Genomic DNA, 9,668 nt, shown 5'->3' with positions numbered 1-9,668 from the left:
TATATATATATCCAGCTTTATCCATTCATCTGCCCAACCTGACAACTTTAAAACTTTGTTTTCAGAAAAGCCAATCAAAGAAGAAGGTTTAACCAATTTCTTTGCAAGGCCATTCTTTTGTCCACTATTGAGTACTCAGTACAAGAAAGAAGCTAAAAATATTATTTTCAGTAGTTTGAGTCTTCTCTACAAGTTCCATATTTTGATTCTTCAATGGTTAAGTTGATTACAATTATGGTAATTTGGGGAGAAATGTAAAATTATGCATTAGAAATGTTCAGCCAACTATACTAAGATATGCTAGTGAGCAGTGAAGAGAAGGGAGACATTTTTCTCTATGAAAAGACACATATTAAAATATCTCTCTCATGCTACTGACAATTGTATCTGCACAGTCTGGCTGTAAGCACACATGATCTCTGTTGCAGGGTGGCTTCAGAACAGAATCGTTCATGGGTTCACCAGATGCGCGCCTTTAGATGCTTGAGTCCACTGAAGAATGGATGTTAAGAAAGACAGGCTAAGTGTTAACTAAGAAAATATACAGACTCATCATTTTTGCCTACCCCATGCTTAGCCATTCCCATATCCTCTCAGTGTATCTAAATACCTCCCACAGTTGTACCTTCCTTTCCACAGAGATTCTGGTGGGTTGAATGGTATCACCTTCAATACTCATGCCCACCCAGAACCTCAGACTGTGACCTTATTTGAAAAAGAGAGTCTTTGCAGAGCTAACTACTCAAGATGAGGTTAAGCATTGGGCCCTTGGTTTCAGCTCAAGTCATCATCTCAGGGTTTTAAGATCAAGCCTAAGACTCTCTTTCCCTCTTCCCCTCCTCCTACTATCTCTTTTTCCCCAAATAAGTAAATATATATTAAAAAAAAAAAAAAACAAGAAAAGAAAAGGAGAGGACGTGAAGAAACACAGAGAAACAAGCTATGTAAAAAAGGAGACAGACATGGGAGACATGCAGCTACAACACAAGGAACATTGAGGATTCCCAGGGCCTGGAAGAGGCAAAAAATCCTCCCCCAGAGTCCCTGGAAGGAGAGCAGCCCTGCCAACAGCTTGATTTCAGACTTCTCCACAACTGTGAGAGAATAAATGTGTGTTGTCTTAAGCCACCCAGTTTGTGATAATTTGCTACAGCAGTTCTAGGAAACTCATACAGAGACTACCACACTCAGTTTGGCCCAAGAGCTCATCCTCTTTTGCAGGGATTATCTGTACTTTGTACTAGACTCTTCCAACTCGGCTCTTCCCGTGGCTGTCACCTTCATCCACACCTTTGCTCCATGTACTTTATTTTGCCAACAGAGTTCTCTTCTTTGAACTTGGATAACCTTCCAAAGACCCTCCGACTCAGTAATTCTGCTTTCCAGATTTTTCTCCTAAGGAAATAATCAGATGCACATAATTATTTATATGAGAATATTTCTTAGTGAATTAATAATATGAAAAAATTGGAAGCAATTCAAATGACCAAATGTTGGAAATGGTTGAATAAATTATAATAGACTCATATGATTCAACATTATACAGTCACTAATATTATGTTTTTGAATTAACAACGTGTGAAATAATTGGGATATAATGCTAACTGCTAAAAGCAGGATAAAAAACTCCATATGATATGATTCCATTTTTGTTTATAACATATATTTGTATAGATAAAAGATTAAATAAAAATACATCATTTGGTTATCTCTGAGAAGTCACAACAAAAATTTTATCTAACCTTTTTGCATATCTTCATATTTCTCTAATGATCATGTATTATGCTCATAAGAAGAAAATAAGCAATACATCTTAATAAAAAAAATTCAGGCTTCCAGTGCTGTGGCTTTCAAGCTATTTTGACCATATCTCATAGTAACAAATACAGTTTGCATTATGACTGTGATATATAATGCCTCCCTCCAAAGATGTCCATGTCCTAACCCTTAGAACCTATGAATATATTACCTTGCATGGCAAAAGGGACTTCACAGATGTGACTAAGTTAAGAACTTTGAGATGACAAGAGTATCCTGGATTAACTGGTGGGACAAATGTGGTTACGATGATCCTTCTAAGAGAGAGCAAGGAGGATTAGCTTATAGGAGATATGAGGACAGAAACAAGAGGTTGGAGTGATAGACAGAAGCATCCAGGAGACAAAGAATGTGGGCACCTTCTAGAAGATGAAAATGACAAGGAATCAGATTCTTCCCTAAAGCCTCAAGAAGGAATGCAGTCCTCCTGACACATTAATTTGAGACTTCTGATTCCAGAACCCCAGAGAATAAATGTGTTCCTTTCAGACACTAATTCTGTGGTAATTTTGGTATGCTACCAATAGTAAGCTAATACAATGACCTAGGACACACACACACACACACACACACTGAAACAAAGTGTCACAAAGCATGATTTACTCTGATATTTTCTCTTTTTGCATGGATTAATTGTGTCCTTTAAAAAGGATGCATTGAAGTCCTCACTCTTACTTCTGGTAACTCAGAATGTGGCCTTCTTTGGAAAGAGGTCTTCATAGAGGTAATGAAGTTAAAATGAGGTCATTAGGGTGGGTCCTAGTACAATATGACTGGTGTCCTCATCAAAAGGGGAAATTGGGACAGAGAGACAGACACATATAGAAGGAAGATAATGTGAAGAGACATGAGGACATCCTTGAACGCAGAGGCAGAGATGGGAATTATGCTGCCATAAACCACAGAGCGCCTGGGGCTTCTAGAAGCTAGAAGAGGGGAGAACAATCCTTCTCTTACAAGTTTCAGAGGGAGCATGGCTCTGCAGACACCTTAATTCAGACTTCCAGCCTCCAGAACTGTTAAACAATACATTTCTATTGTTTATTACCACCCAGTTATTAGTATTTTGTTATAGCAGTCCTAGGAAATTAATATACCTCCTCTATTCTATTTTATCTTACTTCATTAAGAAAGTTGATTTCCTCAGTTGCATTTCTATACACTAACAATGAGACTGAAGAAAGAGAAATTAAGGAATTGATCCCATTTGCAATTGTACCAATACCCACAAGATACCTAGGAATAAACCTAACCAAAGAGGTAAAGGATCTGTACTCTAAAAACTAAAAAACACTTATGAAAGAAATTGAGGAAGACACAAAGAGATAGGAAAACATGCTTATGCTCATGCTCATGGATCAGAAGAATAAATACTGTGAAAATGTCTATGCTACCCAGAGCACTTTACACATTCAATGCAATCTCTATCAAAATGCCATGGACTTTCCTCACAAAGTTGGAACAAATAAACCTCAGATTTGTATGGAACCAGAAAATAGCCCGAACAGCCAGAGGAATGTTGAAAAAGAAAACCAAACCTAGGGGCATCACAATGCCTGACTTCAAACTATATTATAAAGGTGTGATCATGAAGGCAGCATGGTACTGGCACAAAAACAGACACATAGATCAATGGAACAGAATAGAGAACCCAGAAATGGGCCCTCAACTCTGTAGTCAACTTCTCTTTCACAAAGTAGGAAAGAATATCCAATGGAAGAAAGACAGTCTCTTCAATAAATGGTGTTAGGAACATTGGGCAGCCACGTGCAGAACAAAACTGGACCATTCTCTCACACAATACACAAAAATAGACTCAAAATGGATGAAAGACCTAAATGTGAGTCAGAAATCCATCAAAATCCTAGAAGAGAACAAAGATAGCAACCTTTTTTAACTCAGCCCCAGCAACTTCTTGCAAGATACATCTACAAAGGCAAGGGAAACAAAAGCAATAATGAACTTTTGGGATTTCATCAAGATAAAAAGCTTCTGCACAGCAAAGGAAACAGTCAACAAAAACAAAAGACAACCTACAGAATGGGAGAAGATATTTGTAAATGACATATCAGATAAAGGGCTAGTATTCAAGATTTATAAAGAACTTATCAAACTCAACACCTAAAACACAAACAATCCAGTCAAGAAATGGGCAGAAGACACGAACAGACATTTCTCTGAAGAAAAGCTACACGTGGCCAACAGATACACGAAAAAAACGTTCAACATCACTCAGCATCAGGGAAATACAAATTAAAACCACAATGAGATACCACTTCACACTGGTGAGAATGGCTAAAATTAACAAGACAGAAAACAACAAATGTTGGCAAGGATGTAGAGAAAGTGGAACACTCTTACACTGTTAGTGGGAAGGCAAGCTAGTGTAGCCACTCTGGAAAACAGTGTGGAGGTTCCTGAAGAGGTTAAAAATAGACCTGCCCTACGACTTAGCAATTGCACTACTGGGTATTTACCCCAAAGATGCAAATGTAGTAATCTGAAGGGGCACCTGCACCCCAATGTTCATAGCAGCAATGTCCACAATAGCCAAACTGTGGAAGGAGCCACGGTGTCCTTCAACAGATGAATAAAGAAGATGTGATATATATATATATATAAAATAATATATCAGCCATCAGAAAGGATGAATACTTAACATTTCCATCAATGTGGATGGAACTGGAGGGTATTATGCTGAGTGAAATAAGTCAATCGAAGAAAGACAATTATCATATGGTTTCACTCATATGTGGAATATAAGAAATAGTGAAAGGGACCATAAGGGAAGGAAGAAAAACTGAGTGGGGAAAAATTAGAGAGGAAGATAAACGATTAGAGACTCGTGATTCTGGAAAAAAAAAAGTTGCAGAAGGGGAGGAAGGTGGGAAGGAGTGGGGTAACTCGGTGACAGGCATAAGGAGGGCACATGATATGATGAGCGCTGGAGTTATACTATGTATTGGCACATTGAACTTAAAAGAAAAAAAACTTGAATTCCCAGTCTACTAACTGAATGACATCAGTGTTTGTAGCTGGACATTCAAGCTTTTCCCATTCTGATTTCTGTATATCTGTTTTAGCCAACTGCTAACCCATCCTGAGTGCATCCGGTAGCCCCGAATAGTCAATCACTCCCAGAATGCAACAGCAATTCACAAGTGGTTATGTTCTTTGCCTGTGTTATACCCTTTCCCCATAATGTCTATTCATTTTTAATGCCCAGCTTCATGTCATCTCATGTCACCTGGCTCCTTAGCCAGTCACTTGGTACCTGTTCTCTGTACCAGCAGTACTTTTTATAGGCCTCCCTTAAAGCTCTTATCATATTGTATTATGGGATCAATTTAAGTGGTTCATCTCTCCAACTGAACTTCAGGTTTCTTAAAGAAGACTGCTTCTTTCTTTCTTTTCTTTCTTTTCTTTCTTTTTTCTTTTTTAAAGATTTTGTTTATTTGAGAGAGAGAGAGAGAACAAGCAGGAGGAGGGGCAGATGGAGAGGGAGAGGGTGAAGCCGACTCTCTGCTGGAGCCAATAGCTCCACCTCAGGACCTCAGGATCAAGACCTGAGCAGAACTCAGATGTTTAACTAACTGAGCCACCCAGGTGCACTGTTTTTTTAAAAATCTAAGCTAATCTCTAGTACAAAACCCCACATACCGCAAACTCAAGTACAGAGCGCCTCAAGTACGTTACTGCAATTTTAGGCTTTAATAACTTCAGAAGTATACATGCCACACACTTACAAAACTGTCATTTGAAAGTTTACTTCTTTTGGCTCTAAGTTTTCATTATTTTAATAGATGTAATTTTTTCCTTTTAATAAATGTATGCCATTTTTCACTTGGGAAATGAAACAAAAATTAAAACTGAAAATGTGTTACTCAAAATTCACAAAACTGAATAAGTATAAAATATGTTTAATTAAATTTTCAAGTAATGTTTTTGTAAGTTGCAGCATTTATGCCTCTGAAGTTATTAAGATTGCAGTAAAATGATGACACCCTGTTTTTGAATACATGTGCGTAAGTATGATGCATTTTCTATTTACTGTAAAATTCAGTTTGGTTTTCATTTAACTGGCTCCATGACCAGTATTCCTTGACCAGTAGCTTTCTTTGAGCTAAGGCCCACAATTTAGAAGGCCCCCCCCTCTGGTCCTCCACTGGCTGTACTCCTCTACATAGAGTGAGGCATCCATGGGACTGAGTCCATTGTGAGCCACCTGCCACAAATCCATATTTCCCCAAACCTTGTTTCGGAGTGTCCATGATCCCCAGATTGCTTCTCCAAAAAACTGACACTCAGTGACATTAAATAATTTGTCCCAGGTTACAAAATTAGTGCTGTAGTTAGCCTTAGTTTCATAAGAAACCATCCAAAATGTAAATGGTGTAAAATAACAATGAACTGGTTTTGTTTTTTTTCCCTGCTCAGTGGGTCGGCTGGGCCATTCGGCTGCTGGTTTTGCAGCAAATGATGACATTCTTGCATTTTGTCTTAACTTGCTCTTGGAATCTCCTTACCTTTTTAGATTTTGTCTTCCTTCAAGGTCTGCCTCAGTGCCCCAGTACCTGAAGGAGGTTAAAAATACCCCCTGAGGTCACTTACAAGAGATGTGACCTTGAATGGGACACTTAACCCAAGTCTCAGTTTCCTGCCTGCAAAACGGAGATCATCTTAGTACAGAATATATCTTAGGATATAAGATTCCCACCCGATACTGTGGGAAAAGCACCTGACACAATGTCGGCACCCTGTGAGCTCTGGGGATCAGCGCGACTGGAAGTGTGGACTTTGGGTGACTGCAAGGGGCCTTTCTCAACAGTGGCAGTAAAACACCACTCGGGTTTCCAGATGCAAGTACCGGGCTTGCAAGCACCAGGACTAGCAAGCACCAGTGTGAGGAATAACTTTTAAATACAATGTTCATGGACAGCCCGGGTAGCTCAGCTGTTTAAGCGCTGGGCTTCAGCCCAGGGCCTGATCCTGGAGACCTGGGATCTAGTCCCGCATCGGGCTCCCTGCATGGAGCCTGCTTCTCCCTCTGCTTGTGTCTCTGCCTCTCTCTCTCTGTGTCTCTCATGAATAAATAAATAAAAATCTTTAAAAATAAATAAATAAATACAATGTTCAAAGTCAGAGCAGCTGGGGCACCTGGGTGGCTCAGTGGTTGAGCATCTGCCTTTGGCTCCGTCCATTCCAAGGTCCCGGGATCGAGTCCCACATCAGGCTGTGGGAGCGGGGAGGGGAGCCTGCTTCTTCCTCTGCCTGTGTCTCTGCCTCTGTGTTTCTCAGGAATAAATAAATAAAATCTTAAAAGGAGATTCTGATAACAGCTTTAAAAAAGTGGGAGGGGAAAATCCAAACATAGGAAGGAGCCCACCAAGCAGAGCTGCACCGCCGGCCGCCTGTCTCCGTTATCTTTCAGGATCCCCCTCTGGGGTGCCTGCTGCTGCTTCTCCGGGGGGCGCGGCCGGGTCACGGGAGGGGAGGTGTGGACCGGACTTTGGCGCCGCAGGTCTGGGTCACGTGGGCGCGGGAGGAGCGCAGGGCCGCGCCCCGCAGGGTAGAGGTGACCGGCGGGGCGAGGAGGCCTGGGGTGAGCCGAGGGCGCGGGTCGGCGGCGGCCTGGGCGGCGGGGAGCGCGGGGCGGGGGGTCGCGGGGGTCGGGGGGCCGCGTGCACCGGGAGGTCGCGGCCGGCTCCGGGTTTTCCAGGTTGGGGAACTGCGGGATGCTTGGCACTAGGCTCTGGGTGCACCGGGCCGGGGAACATTCCCGAAGGCTCCTGCACAGTCTGAGGCCCTGGCGCGCGCGGGGGGTGGGGTGGGTGGGGTGGGTGGGGGGGTGATTAGTCCAGGTCCAGGCCGGGAAACCTCCCTGTTCAGGAGTCGGCCCGGGGTGCGCGAAGCTCTGGGGTCCCCCGTGACTCTCGGTGCAAAGCGGGGACCCTCCTCTGCCTCAGTCAGCCTCAGCGCATCTCTCTGGGATGCTTTGATTCCGTGGGTGCTGCGGGGAGAATGGAAGCGGGAGATGCCTTTGATGTGAGCGCCCCACAAAAGGGGATTTGGGCTGATGGAAGCAAAGCACAGGAGAGAGACCTAGAATACAGGATTAGGAGAAAACTCAAGGGGGGGGGGGCGGTTGTTGAGGTGCACAGGACAGCTCCCAGCCAAGTGGGTTCAGCCCTTGCTGGGGAGTTCCTAGGAGCCAGTGGGACCCCGTAAAGACAAATAGAAGCCAAATAGAAGCATCCAGTACCTTTTAGGTCAGCTTTGGCCTCATGGCATAAATAAATAAATAAATAAATAAATAAATAAATAAATAAATAAATAGGCTTTGGTATATTTATGGATTCAAATCTCAGCCATACATTTTGTTAGTTGGTGACTTTGAGCAAATGTTTTAAGTTTGCTAAGCTGCGGTCTCCCCGTTTTAAAGGCACTTGTCTTTTTTCCTCCCCTTATATGTACCATTAGCTTTTTTACCATTTTTGGTGTGAGATGAGAAAAAACGGAGATGTAAGGAAGAAAAAAAGAAACCCATCCAGCTAAAATGTAGTTTGCTAACTTGAAAAGCAACTTTCAAGAAAGTTGTAAGAAAGTTGAAAGTTCAGAAACCTTTACACTTTTGGCAACGGTAGGTCACATTGGTTTTGTTGGCATGTGGAAGTCTGTACAGTTGTCAAGACCCTTTGGCTGTTTGGGCTTTCTAGATTTGTACTCCAGGCCACTTTTAAGTCCAGTGGAAACTCTTTATAATGTAATGCTAGTGTTCTTAGCGAGAAGCTGTTACATTCTCCCTCTCTCTTTCTCTCTCTCTTTTTTAGTAGGAGTTGGGGTTTTGGGAAGGGCATGACTGGTCTCACAAAATATATGAGTCTAACTTATAAACCAGTTTATGGTGGGGTTCTCCTAGACTGACTTTATAGCCTGAGGAATAAGTGGGTTTTGACTGACAGGTAGTTCAAATAACTTAGAAGAGCATTTAGGAAGTTCACAGGGCTTACCGGTTCACTCCCCTTGAGAAAATAAAAACAAGAAGCAAAGAGCTTGACAGTGTTTTGTTAATGACTTTGCTTTTGTTTTGGAAAGCATATGATTTGTCAGAAGAAAGATTGCGTGTTGAATACAATCCTGGTATGTACTGAAGGAAGATAGAGAAGAGCTTAATTACTGCCCCAGATAGCATCAGATACCCATTTATTAACACTGAAATTCCCAAGGTAAACAGGTAATGACCCATTCTTAATAAGAAGTGTAGTTCATTTTAAAGAGCAAATGTGACTATTTCAGTTTAGCATTCCCAGGGGTTTAATAATATGGGTTTTTCATGGGCTGAACTAAGAATGTTTAAAAGAATGAAAGTAGGTAAGTTTCTCATAGGTTGAAAGGTACCTTTGGAAGAATGACTCCTTAACATCTACATAGATTTGGGAGGGAGTAAGCTGGACAGAGTGCTAAGAACTGTACCTTGGCCAAAACTAGGAACGAAGTTTAAACTTTTATGCTATATATTTGCAAGTCCAAAGATTTAAGCAATAATGAACTCAGTTCACAGTGATCAGGTGCTTTCACCATAAAATCCACCTACTAAGCATAACTGAACTGAAACCAGACCATTGAGATTTGTCTCCCTTGGAGATATTGTAGGAATAGCCTTGTACTTGAAACCATATACTTTTCTTTTATTGCTTTAAACCAGAACTTGGGAAGTGAGGTGAGAACGGGAGGGGATAATTCTTTAAGTCCTTTGATCTATTGGCCTAAAAGAGCAAATTCTTAGCATCTTATCTTCCCAATATCCTTGGGACTTATCTCTTAACTTTTTCTCCATATTCTGATTCTAA

At 41.5% G+C, this 9,668-nt stretch overlaps 1 protein-coding gene across 1 annotated transcript in view; it reads left to right on the top strand.

Annotated features, from left to right (window-relative positions):
* The first annotated feature begins 7,345 nt into the window (after window positions 1–7,345).
* Window positions 7,346–9,668, top strand: part of CPVL (carboxypeptidase vitellogenic like) — a 126,813-nt gene continuing 124,490 nt past the window's right edge. Inside the window, exon 1 of the mRNA XM_025464486.3 lies at window positions 7,346–7,420. The gene's annotated coding sequence lies outside the window, so the exon portion shown is untranslated. The remainder of the gene's footprint in view (window positions 7,421–9,668) is intronic.

Source organism: Canis lupus, chromosome 14 (assembly GCF_003254725.2).
Source record: "Canis lupus dingo isolate Sandy chromosome 14, ASM325472v2, whole genome shotgun sequence".
In the NCBI taxonomy this organism is placed as follows: domain Eukaryota; kingdom Metazoa; phylum Chordata; class Mammalia; order Carnivora; family Canidae; genus Canis; species Canis lupus.
The sequence above is the reverse complement of the archived record's forward strand: the minus strand, read 5'-3'. Positions and strand labels throughout refer to the sequence as shown.